A 14,074-nucleotide genomic window follows, 5' to 3' on the forward strand; every position below is an offset into this window, starting at 1 on the left:
AGTGTACCGGCCAGATCGGAGGGCTGGGGGGGCGATCGGAGGGGTGGGGTGGGGGCACACTAGTATTTCCAGCCATGGCCGATGATATTTCAGCATCGGCCATGGCTGGATTGTAATATTTCACCCGTTATAATGGGTGAAATATCACAAATCGCTCTGATTGGCAGTTTCACTTTCAACAGCCAATCAGAGCGATCGTAGCCACGAGGGGGTGAAGCCACCCCCCCTGGGCTAAACTACCACTCCCCCTGTCCCTGCAGATCGGGTGAAATGGGAGTTAACCCTTTCACCCGATCTGCAGGGACGCGATCTTTCCATGACGCCGCATAGGCGTCATGGGTCGGATTGGCACCGACTTTCATGACGCCTACGTGGCGTCAAAGGTCGGGAAGGGGTTAAAGCAGGACTGTGTGCAGTAGGCTGTTGTTCTTGCACATACAATCTCAGGAGGCTTTATACTGTAAAAGATTATGTTTGCCACAATATGTTGTTACATAGTTCTTTGTTAATCTGCCGAGTTTCAAATTCATTGGAATTCACACGAATTCTGATAAAACAACGCGATTTTCTTTCATCATATTCTATGCAAATAATTGTATTGAGAGTATTTCATGGGTGGAAAGGTATTAAAATAAAAAAATATTCACCTCTCTTCAGGCCTCACCTGTCTTATCTTCTTACGATCACTGTACTCCTGCTTGCTTCATGTGGATGACGTGTCTCCTCAGCACCGCACTCCTGTGCAGGCATAATTCTCTGCCCTGTTGATGGCAGAGCAAAGTACTACAGTGCACAGGTGCCGAGAAAGGTCAAAGAGCCCTGGCGCATGCACACTGCAGTACTTTGCTCTGCCCTCGACAGAGCAAGGAAGTATGCATGTGCAGGAGTGCTGGGGTGAGGGAACTGTGTGGATGATGAAGGGATGCGTCACCCACACAGAGCAAGCAGGAGGACAGGGATCGTAAGAAGATAGGAGGCACCGGACCAAAACCAGTGACACACATCGGAGCGGACCGCCCCACAGGTGAGTATAATAAAAGTTATTTTTCTTCTCTAGCAGGTCAGGTTGAGGCCAGATATACAGCATTAAAGAGTGCTGTATATCAGCCCTGAAAGGTGATTGCTGTATCTCTCACTGGCCAAACCTGGTAACAGGTTTACTTTAAGCCTCATAGGGCGACACATGATATGACATTGAGTGAAGCCTAGTAACTGACTATACCTCATGGAAAATCAGAATGTCACATGAGGTCTCTTTAGTGTCTGAGATGCATAAGAGTAAAGTGAGCATGGAAGACTGGACCTGAGGTAGCTAGCTACACTGTGGACTTATGCCGACAGATTCCATTTAGCTGGATTTGAGCAAATACTTTGTCACAGTTGAAGTGAGCTCAATTTTCTTTGAATACTTTCATTTTTCATAAGTGTTCAAGTGTTACAGTAAAGTCTTTAGAAGTCTTTTTTCATCACGTGAAATCATGATTTAAATTCACTCGCATATAAAAACTAGTATCAAAATAAATGAGTTATTTTAAATCACCACTCCAGCATTTTCTTTATTGCAGTGCTGGAATGGTGTCACTAATGTGAGTTTCCTGCACCTGGTAGTATACTTACCATCCACCGTTTTCAACTTTTATTGGCGCTGCTCCAGTCAGTCTTCTGCAGGTTGTGACCTGCAGGATTGCTCCAGTATTTCCTGCAAGATGGAAGTCAAACGTTAGTGTAAGTTTATAAGAGCCATAACATGACCAGAGCAAGGCTTTCATAGACTTACTTTGGGAGCTTGTGACCATTACCTGTAACTTCCGGTTAGTCTAAAGTTATGGTGACCAGAGTGCAGAGTGGGACTGGAGCGGTGTATTGGACAGCAGAAGACTGAGATTGATGAGTAAAATAATATAGTCAGGGAACTTAGATTAGCTGAACCACTTCAGTGCTGGAACAAGAAGATAAGATGGAGTGGTGGTTTTAAACATTGTCATAATTTATTTTTACAAACTTCTATTTTACAATTACTGTAATTTATTAACCTACTAATTATTATCTGTATTCAGTTTTACTAACCCAGACAATATTGTTACACTTCTCCATCTCTGCTTTTCTCCTTTGCATAAAGATTTTACAGCTAAAGAATAGCTTCTATGTGAACCTCACGCTATTGTGCATAATAAAACTTTTTGATGTCCCACCATTAAATATTTATTGCAAAAGTCAAATAATAAAGCTTCGATTAGAGATTTCAGCAGGTGCTTCATCTTTAATTTTAATTGCACTTTACTTGTCAAGGTACTTTGTAGAGAACAGAGGTGAAATATCTCCTTCTGATCTTTAAATGTGGATAGAAGGCCTACAAGATAAATCTTGTCCAAAAAAAAATCATTACATGTGCTGAAAACAGAAATATTTTATGCTGTATGGAATGATTTAAAGCAAGTATAAATAGAACATCAATTCCTTTGCTAGTATATTATTTTCTTCCAACATCAAAACTGTTCTTCCAGTAAGATGTTGAGTCAGCATGGCTGTATTTCTATTAGTCACATAGACATATTCCTCAGATATTGACAGATGAAGTGCAACGGGTTAATTTGAATTCTTGAAAGCAAATAAATGTCTATGAATTGAAATATGCAAATAAATATGATCTCTTGTGTATATTTCAACTGAGTAGACAACTGAATCTACCAAAATTTGTCAGAAAAGAACAAGTATGGTCTTGTGACCAGCAAACCCTGAATAGATATATAGGGTAAATGTAGCTATCTCCCACGATGCGTGTAAAATCAATAGTTTTTGGTGCACATAGTCAGTTCGTAGTCCATGCCTATATGGAAAAATAAATGCTACAGCCAAATACTGTGGACGCTACAGCCTCCTGCTGTGTCTGCGATATCAAAAGTCGCATAAAATCAATTCATAGTCAGTACCTTGAGAAGTAGGGATAAATCGTCTCTCGTTTTCTCAGGTTCTCAGGAGCATTGGATAACACGAGCACAGTCTTCAGAAGAAGTAGTACCGGAGGGCTGCCCCGGCCGGTGGCAGCTGCTCCGTGTATCAATCTCCAGCAGGGGGCGGAGATACACCGTCTTAGTCTGGCAACGCCGCGGGGTGCGAACGGCGTGAGCGGCGCGTCTAGGACCTACGTGACGTAGTGGATCAGGTTGACCGCCCCACGGGACTAGAGAATTCAGTACATATCACGTTAAGGATCAACAAAGCCAACGCTTTTCGAAAACGACTGTTTTCTTCCTCAGGGCTGGTCCTTGCCCAGCTTAAGGGTTCTTTTATAGCCTCCGCGATCCTGCTTGTTAACCACTCTGTGACCTTAGACGTACTATCCCGTCGAGGTGCCCTGGGCTTATCTGACCCTGGACGGGATAGTACGTCATAGCCGATCGGCCGCGCTCACGGGGGGAGCGCGGCCGATCGCGGCCGGGTGTCAGCTGCTTATCGCAGCTGACATCCGGCACTATGTGCCAGGAGCGGTCACGGACCGCCCCCGGCACATTAACCCCTGGCACACCGCGATCAAAGATGATCGTTGTGATCGCGTTGCTGCGAGGGTCTCCTCACCTCCCTCCCTGCTCGAGCCCCGGATCCAAGATGGCCGCGGATCCGGGTCCTGCAGGGAGGGAGGTGGCTTCACAGAGCCTGCTTAGAGCAGGCACTGTGAAGGCTGCAGCGCTGCATGTCAGATCAGTGATCTGACAGAGTGCTGTGCAAACTGTCAGATCACTGATCTGTGATGTCCCCCCCTGGGACAAAGTAAAAAAGTAAAAAAAAAAATTTCCAAATGTGTAAAAAAAATAAAAAAAAATATTCCAAAATAATGAAAAAAAAAAAAAATATTATTCCCATAAATACATTTCTTCATCTAAATAAAAAAAAAAAACCAATAAAAGTACACATATTTAGTATCGCCGCGTCCGTAACGACCCGACCTATAAAACTGTCCCACTAGTTAACCCCTTCAGTAAACACCGTAAGAAAAAAAAAAAAAAAACGAGGCAAAAAACAACGCTTTATTATCATACCGCCGAACAAAAAGTGGAATAACACGCGATCAAAAGGACAGATATAAATAACCATGGTACCGCTGAAAGCGTCATATTGTCCCACAAAAAAAGAGCCGCCATACAGCATCATCAGCAAAAAAATAAAAAAGTTATAGTCCTGAGAATAAAGCGATGCAAAAATAATTATTTTTTCTGTAAAATAGTTTTTATCGTATAAAAGCACCAAACCATAAAAAAATGATATAAATGAGGTATCGCTGTAATCGTACTGACCCGAAGAATAAAACTGATTTATCAATTTTACCAAACGCGGAACGGTATAAACGCCTCCCCCAAAAGAAATTCATGAATAGCTGGCTTTTGGTCATTCTTCCTCACAAAAATCGGAATAAAAAGCGATAAAAAAATGTCACGTGCCCAAAAATGTTTTCAATAAAAACGTCAACTCGTCCCGCAAAAAACAAGACCTCACATGACTCTGTGGACCAAAATATGGAAAAATTATAGCTCTCAAAATGTGGTATTGCAAAAAATATTTTTTGCAATAAAAAGGGTCTTTCAGTGTGTGACGGCTGCCAATCATAAAAATCCGCTAAAAAACTCGCTATAAAAGTAAATCAAACCCCCCTTCATCACCCCCTTAGTTAGGGAAAAATAAAAAAAAATGTATTTATTTCCATTTTCCCATTAGGGCTAGGGTTAGGGCTAGGGTTAGGGCTAGGGCTAGGGTTAGGGCTAGGGTTAGGGCTAGGGTTAGGGCTAGAGTTAGGGCTAGGGCTAGGGTTAGGGTTAGGGCTAGGGTTAGGGCTAGGGTTAGGGCTAGGGCTAGGGTTAGGGCTAGGGCTAGGGCTAGGGTTAGGGCTAGGGTTAGGGCTAGGGTTAGGGTTAGGGCTAGGGTTAGGGCTAGGGTTAGGGCTAGGGTTAGGGCTAGGGTTAGGGCTAGGGTTAGGGTTAGGGTTGGGGCTACAGTTAGGGTTGGGGCTAAAGTTAGGGTTAGGGTTTAGATTACATTTACAGTTGGGAATAGGGTTGGGATTAGGGTTAGGGGTGTGTCAGGGTTAGAGGTGTGGTTAGGGTTACCGTTGGAATTAGGGTTAGGGGTGTGTTTAGATTAGGGTTTCAGTTATAATTGGGGGGTTTCCACTGTCTCGGCACATCAGGGGCTCTCCAAACACGACATGGCGTCCGATCTCAATTCCAGCCAATTCTGCGTTGAAAAAGTAAAACAGTGCTCCTTCCCTTCCGAGCTCTCCTGTGTGCCCAAACAGGGGTTTACCCCAACATATGGGGTATCAGCGTACTCAGGACAAATTGGACAACAACTTTTGTGGACCAATTTCTCCTGTTACCCTTGGGAAAATACAAAACTGGGGGCTAAAAAATAATTTTTGTGGGAAAACAAAAAGATTTTTTATTTTCACGGCTCTGCGTTATAAACTGTAGTGAAACACTTGGGGGTTCAAAGTTCTCACAACACATCTAGATAAGTTCATTGAGGGGTCTAGTTTCCAATATGGGGTCACTTGTGGGGGGTTTCTACTGTTTAGGTACATTAGGGGCTCTGCAAACGCAATGTGACGCCTGCAGACCAATCCATCTAAGTCTGCATTCCAAATGATGCTCCTTCCCTTCCGAGCCCTCCCATGCGCCCAAACGGTGGTTCCCCCCCACATATCGGGTATCAGCGTACTCGGGACAAATTGGACAACAACATTTAGGGTCCAATTTCTCCTGCTAACCTTGGAAAAATACAAAACTGGGGGCTAAAATATAATTTTTGTGGAAAAAAAAATATTTTTTATTTGCATGGCTCTGCGTTATAAACTGTAGTGAAATACTTGGGGGTTCAAAGCTCTCACAACACATCAAGATGAGTTCCTTAGGGGGTCTACTTTCCAAAATGGTGTCACTTGTGGGGGGTTTCTACTGTTTAGGTACATTAGGGGCTCTGCAAACGCAATGTGACGCCTGCAGACCATTCCATCTAAGTCTGCATTCCAAATGGCGCTCCTTCCCTTCCGAACCCTCCCATGCGCCCAAACGGTGGTTCCCCCCCACATATGGGGTATCAGCGTACTCAGGACAAATTGGACAACAACTTTTGGGGTCCAATTTCTCCTGTTACCCTAGGGAAAATACAAAACTGGGGGCTAAAAAATAATTTTTGTGGGAAAAAAATTTTGTTTTATTTTTATGGCTCTGCATTATAAACTTCTGTGAAGCCCTTGGTGGGTCAAAGTGCTCACCACACATCCAGATAAGTTCCTTAGGGGGTCTACTTTCCAAAATGGTGTCACTTGTGGGGGGTTTCAATGTTTAGGCACATCAGTGGCTCTCCAAACGCAACATGGCGTCCCATCTCAATTTCTGTCAATTTTGCATTGAAAAGTCAAACTGCGCTCCTTCCCTTCCGAGCTCTCCCATGCGCCCAAACAGTGGTTTACTGCCACATATGGGGTATCAGCGTACTCAGGACAAATTGGACAACAACTTTTGAGGTCCAATTTCTTCTCTTACCCTTGGAAAAATAAAAAATTGGGGGCAAAAATATAATTTTTGTGAAAAAATATGATTTTTTATTTTTACGGTTCTGCATTATAAACTTCTGTGAAGCACTTGGTGGGTCAAAGTGCTCACCACACATCCAGATAAGTTCCTTAGGGGGTCTACTTTCCAAAATGGTGTCACTTGTGGGGGGTTTCAATGTTTAGGCACATCAGTGGCTCTCCAAACGCAACATGGCGTCCCATCTCAATTTCTGTCAATTTTGCATTGAAAAGTCAAACTGCGCTCCTTCCCTTCCGAGCTCTCCCATGCGCCCAAACAGTGGTTTACTGCCACATATGGGGTATCAGCGTACTCAGGACAAATTGGACAACAACTTTTGAGGTCCAATTTCTTCTCTTACCCTTGGAAAAATAAAAAATTGGGGGCAAAAATATAATTTTTGTGAAAAAATATGATTTTTTATTTTTACGGTTCTGCATTATAAACTTCTGTGAAGCACTTGGTGGGTCAAAGTGCTCACCACACATCCAGATAAGTTCCTTAGGGGGTCTACTTTCCAAAATGGTGTCACTTGTGGGGGGTTTCAATGTTTAGGCACATCAGTGGCTCTCCAAACGCAACATGGCGTCCCATCTCAATTCCTGTCAATTTTGCATTGAAAAGTCAAATAGCGCTCCTTCCCTTCCGAGCTCTCCCATGCACCCAAACAGTGGTTTACTGCCACATATGGGGTATCAGCGTACTCAGGACAAATTGGACAACAACTTTTTGGGTCCAATTTCTCCTGTTACCCTTGGTAAAATAAAACAAATTGGAGCTGAAGTAAATTTTTTGTGTAAAAAAGTTAAATGTTCATTTTTATTTAAACATTCCAAAAATTCCTATTAAACACCTGAAGGGTTAATAAACTTCTTGAATGTGGTTTTGAGCACCTTGAGGGGTGCAGTTTTTAGAATGGTGTCACACTTGGGCATTTTCTATCATATAGACCCCTCAAAATGACTTCAAATGAGACGTGGTCCCTAAAAAAAAATGGTGTTGTAAAAATGAGAAATTGCTGGTCAACTTTTAACCCTTATAACTCCCTAACAAAAAAAAAAAATTGGTTCCAAAATTATGCTGATGTAAAGGAGACATGTGGGAAATGTTACTTATTAAGTATTTTGTGTGACATATCTCTGTGATTTAATTGCATAAAAATTCAAAGTTTGAAAATTGCGAAATTTTCAAAATTTTCGCCAAATTTCCGTTTTTTTCACAAATAAACGCAGGTACTATCAAAGAAATTTTACCACTATCATGAAGTACAATATGTCACGAGAAAACAATGTCAGAATCACCAGGATCCGTTGAAGCGTTTCGGAGTTATAACCTCATAAAGGGACAGTGGTCAGAATTGTAAAAATTGGCCTGGTCATTAACGTGCAAACCACCCTTGGGGGTAAAGGGGTTAATAGAAGCTGAACAGCTCGACTCCACAATTGAGTCTTCTAGGGATCAATGTATCTAGTAAAATAATCCACTTACTCTCAGTCCTAGACATGGATTTTATATAATTGCCACCTCTCCAGTGTGGATATATGATTTCAATCCCAGAGATTTCCATTGTTTGGACCATTCCTCCATGTACTTCAATAAAATGTTTAGAGAGTGGATGACCTGTAGATTTTTTCTTAATATTGCGTATGTGTTCATTAATTCTGACTTACAAGGGCCTTTTTGTACACCCCACGTACAATTTCTGGCATGGACACTTGATGGTATAGATAACTCATGTTGTTGAACAAGTAATAAAATCGTTTATCTTAAAATTCAGATCCCCTTTGTCTATGCTAGTGATTTTATGTGTGTTAGTTTGCTTACATATATTGCACCTCCGACATGGAAAAAAGCCTTTTAATAAATTATGGAAGAAAGAATTATCGACAAGGAGGTGTTTATTCTAAATAGTAGGAGCAACCATATTTCCCAAGTTCAGAGCCTTCTTGTATATGAATCTGGGACAAGTAGATATTTTATCCCCAATAGTCTTATCATCTTTTAATAGATGCCAATGTTTATTTACTATTTTACGTAACAAATGTGAGTTGGTATTATATTGGGTGATTTTTTTTTATTACATATTTTATTTAGCACTTTTTACAATCTTGTGGTGATTGTCCAATTCGCTGCAGGTATTTCTATACCCTGTATCATCAGCGCCGCTTTCACTTTTTATTTATAAATATGATCTCATAGCTGTGTAATTGTCACATTGACTTTATTTACCTATTGCCCACATCTTAAAATAAAGCATATTTTCCAGTCCAGTGCTTTTTAGCTTAAAGAAGAATGTGAACACACAGCATTGTATCTTAATTAACCAGGCAACTATTTTTAGAAAGCCAGGAAGAATAGACTGTTATCGATATGTTGACTTTAGAATTTAAGTGTTGATTTCTGGTTCCTCAAAAAAACAGACTTTTGCTTGTTTAAGCCTGTAATATTGACTTCCAAGCTGACATTTGATATAACATAATGTGCTCTTATCCTTGATGACTAGTGATGATTACTGATATGCTATTTATGCATTGTCAAGGCCAGATAGTTTGTTGACTTTGTTGAAAACAGAGGAGGAAAATCTATGCAAATAGATTAAATAATCAAGTAAGGCTGATTAATCTCATCTGAATGTTTACCCTTTATGTAAACACTGAACAAAGGACACTTGTTAAGTATAAAAATAGGTTACATGCCTCTGTATAAATAGACAGAGACAGCCAGAGATTGAGCAAAAACATCAATACATCCAAAGGACAAGAGACAGGACGGAAGCCAATATAACATGGCTCCATCACGAGAGCATCAGAATTATTATTCTACAGGATGCCAATTGTTTCATCAATGTGACCCAACGGGTCTTCGGGTAAGGGGCATTGTGCTGGGAGCTAGGGGAGGGGAAGTCAGTCGGTCTTTGGCTCGCCTGGAGATGAGGTGGATCTGGACCCTGGGGTCAATGTATCCAAATGGACTTAATGAAGCCCTTAGCTTTGTTCCTTTTCTGTGATCACTCCACATCATTTTTAATCATACCGGTTTTATTTTGTGTATATTTATTGTTGTTTTATCTTTTGTTTCAGAATCATGTGTATATGTATGTACCCTCCTATGGGCTGACTGGCTGTTTTCGGGGCCTGCTGCTATTTCGTCTATATTTCACCTTGGAGGTGTCATCTTTCTCTTTTCTAATGGAAGAAGACGCATTGGAAGAATCTATATTATATTTAATCTTTGGACTTTGTTTTATATGTGATGCCCATGACATGATATGTGTGTATATATGCCATTATTATTCTATTTATTCTTTTTTTTTATATATATATACATTATATATGTGGTGGTGTTTGGGTTTGCACCAACGTTCACTATATTATATTCTCGTTGAAGCCATGTTATTAGGTTGTACTTTTTATATGTGTACAATAACCTTTTCACCTATTTTTCATACTACGTTCATTATTCATACAATTGTGGTGCTCATTCTGGTACCTTTGTTGTTCACTGTGTTGCATAACTGTAAGGTACCCATATTGTGGTCTTGTTAGACTTTCTAGATACTCCTCATATTTATAGTAGCACGGTATTTGTATTTTTATTATGTGCCACTCAGCACTGTGTCCACTCTGTATTTGAAGGTCTCTGTTAGTTGTATGACTGTGAGCGATTGGGATATGATTGTCAGCATGTAAGTTGTTTGGGCAATTCTCGTAAACATACCTTTCAGTGTGGTCCACAGTGTGCAGATGTGTGCACGCGCTGTCGCCGTTGTGGTATGGGAGCATCGCGGGGCGTGTCTTCTACTCGGCGCTCCGGTCATGTGACCTGACGCCTGGCTTGGTGGGTGGGGTTCGGTTCATGGCCGGATCGCTGACACTGACGCGCTCCTCGTTGCCTCTCTCCTCATCGGGCGAAGCGGTGTGCGCCGTTAATATTTGCAGCACTTATTTATGTACTCTTCCTGTTTTTGTGTTATTTCTCCACAGTGCGATAGGCACTACTTTCTTATGGGGGCGTACTTTGTTATGATTTTGGTTTTGGGACACACCTCTTGCTATTCGATTGGTCACCAGTCTTGCAGGGTACTACCTATTCCCATGGTGCGAGATGGTGGATGGGTGGATACCTAAATGTGACATGCAGTCTAGCTCTACTATTGGTGTGCACACAGATGTTATTTCACACCTCCCTTAGTAATTTGTAATGAGTGCAGTATCAAGTCCCGGCGGGTTTTCGGCCATAGAGAGGGTTTGTTAGGTTGTATTGTCTATTATTCATTTGTTATGTTATCCGTGATTGGGTGTTGGAAACTATATAACCTTGCTCTTACTGGTATGATGCCACCCCCAGAAGAAGGCTGTTTGCCGAAACGTGCGTAGGGGTAGGCTTTGGCACCCACCAGAGGTAATTATTTGCACATTATATTGGAATTCTTCCTATGAGTGTCTCATGTTTAGAGACATTCTCATTAGACTTAGAGAGTAATCATGTGCAATACATTGGTTTGTTTGGTCCTTGTATAGTACCTCTTGTCGATAACATGGTGGGACCTATGCCAAACTTTGGTTTCCCACTTTTTAATGCCTATATGTTGGTATTTTTTGTATTTTTTATATTTTGTGTGTTTTTTTCAATAAAATTTGTATTTTTTATATCTTTGGTTCTTGTGTACATTTTTGCTATCGGATTTTCAGGATGCCAACCTAGTAATCTTAGGTCCAGGTTGGAAAAATACAGATCTGCTCCATTGACCATCGCTGAACCATGGATACTTTTGGAGAAAACCAGGATTTAGATCCGCCAGTCATCTGGCTCCATGGAAATGTTAGGAGAAGCCAGGTTGTGACACTTGGGTCATCTGGACTTGTAGCTCAAGGGACTGTCATGTCCTAAGCTTGTCGTTACCTCCTCTCTGTGTACATGCCACAGGTGTGGGAATTGAAACAGGAAGATGGAGCCAAGTTGTGACCCTCCGGTCAACTGGCCATTGTATCTGAATGGACTGTCTTATTACTATGCTTGGCATTAACTCCTCTCTGTGTGCGTCCCACAGATGGGGTAGTCGACCCTAGAAGTTCTGGAGTAACTGCTGTGTCATGATTCCAATGGCAGGGAATCACAAAAGGACAAGCACCAACGAGCTCTAGGGTGATGGAACCTGAGCTGACCGCGACCCTAAACCTGAATACACAAATAACAATAGCCGGGGAACGTGCCTACGTTGATCCTAGACGTCTCGCACCAGCCAAAGATCTAACTTCCCCTATTAGAAGAAACACAGACCTCTCTTGCCTCCAGAGAAATACCCCACAGAAATAGCAGCCCCCCACATATAATGACGGTGAAATGAGAGGAAGGCACATACACAGTATGAAATCAGATTCAGCAAAATGAGGCCCGCTAAAACTAGATAGCAGAGGATACAAAAGTAAACTGCGCGGTCAGCAAAAAAACCTTCAAAAAACCATCCTGTAATTACTTGAACTCATGTTCCAACTCATGGAACATGAGGAGCAATTACAGCCCGCTAGAGCAACCAGCAGCAAGAAACAATTATATGCAAGCTGGACAAGACAAAAATAAATCAAAACGTGGAACAAGAAAATCAAAAACTTAGCTTGTCCTGAAGATTACTGAAGCCAGAAGCTGAGGTAACAAAACACTCTGATAACCTTGATAGCCGGCGGGGAAATGACAAGAAAGCCCGGTTAAATAGGAAACTCCCAAATCCTAATAGAACAGGTGGATACCAGAGACAGCAGAACACAAATCACCCAGTACCATCAGTAACCACCAGAGGGAGCCCAAAAACAGAACTCACAACAGTACCCCCCCCTTGAGGAGGGGTCACCGAACCCTCACGAGAACCACCAGGGCGACCAGGATGAGCCCTATGAAAAGCGCGGACCAAATCATCAGCATGAACATCAGAGGCAACCACCCAAGAATTATCCTCCTGACCATAACCCTTCCACTTGACCAAATATTGGAGTTTCCGTCTGGAAACACGAGAATCCAAGATCTTCTCCACAACATACTCCAATTCTCCCTCCACCAGCACCGGAGCAGGAGGCTCAGGCGAAGGAACAACAGGTACCTCATACCTCCGCAACAACGACCGATGGAACACATTATGAATAGCAAACAATGCCGGGAGAGCCAAACGAAACGACACAGGGTTAAGAATTTCTAAGATCCTATAAGGACCGATGAACCGAGGCTTGAACTTAGGAGAAGAGACCTTCATAGGAACAAAACGAGAAGACAACCACACCAAGTCCCCAACACGAAGTCGAGGACCCACGCGGCGACGGCGATTAGCAAACTGCTGAGCCTTCTCCTGGGACAACTTCAAATTGTCCACCACATGACTCCAAATCTGATGCAACCTATCCACCACCATGTCCACTCCAGGACAATCAGAAGGCTCCACCTGACCAGAGGAAAAACGAGGATGAAACCCCGAATTACAAAAGAAAGGAGAAACCAAGGTAGCAGAACTAGCCCGATTATTAAGGGCAAACTCGGCCAGCGGCAAAAAGGTAACCCACCTTTTGTGTGCCCGCCCCAAATGTCTACACCATCACCGGCGGCTCCAGTCAGCAGGAGGCAACGGTTCCGTCAGATGGTGACAGACTACATGGCTTGCCCTCTTACTGTACTCCCAGACGGCTCTTCCCCGTTCAAGTTTTGGGTCTCTAAGCTGGATACATGGCCAGAGCTAAGCCAGTATGCATTGGAGGTGCTGGCTTGCCCTGCGGCTAGTGTCTTATCGGAACGTGTCTTTAGTGCCACAGGTGGTGTACTAACAGACCGTCGCATGCGACTATCCTCCGATAACGTTGACCGGCTTACTTTCCTGAAAATGAACCAGGCCTGGATCTCGCAGGAATTTGCCACTCCTCTGCCTGATTAAGTAATTGGGTGTCATCCAGGTCTCCTGCTGTGTTCATCTTTCTACCACCTGAACTGCTATTCCTGGGCTCCAACACAGCCAGTTGCGGCTCAGAAGTGCAGGCTGCACAGTAAAAACATACGACCCAGTGTTATTGGGTTTCAGTAACGTCAGCTGATCCCCAGCTGTGTAGCCGGCAATGTGTCCTGCGACCGCCACGCTGGCACAACAACCTAAATGTAAGGGAACCTGTCCCCCCCCCCCGTCGTTTGTTACTGAAAGAGCCATCTTGTGCAGCAGTAATGCTGCACAAGGAAAAGGTAGCTCTTTTTTTTTAGCTCCTTGCACACGCAGAACTTAACACTTATAAAATGTGTTCACTGATACCGTTATACTGTCCCGGAGCAGGGACTTTCCTTCGCAATGTGACGCAGCACAGCCGTCATTCCTACCCCCTTGGTGCCATGCGCTGCCTCCTCAGCGTTGTTTTAAGCTGTCACGGAGCCTGCGCTGTTCTGTTATCCCTTGGGCATGCCCTATTTGCGCTGCCTGTCTTCTGACATAATTTGGTGTCAGGCTGGCTGCGCCTGTGCGGCCGCGCTGCCCGAGATCCCGC

The sequence above is a fragment of the Ranitomeya imitator genome, chromosome 1, assembly GCF_032444005.1.
Source record: "Ranitomeya imitator isolate aRanImi1 chromosome 1, aRanImi1.pri, whole genome shotgun sequence".
In the NCBI taxonomy this organism is placed as follows: Eukaryota; Metazoa; Chordata; class Amphibia; order Anura; family Dendrobatidae; genus Ranitomeya; species Ranitomeya imitator.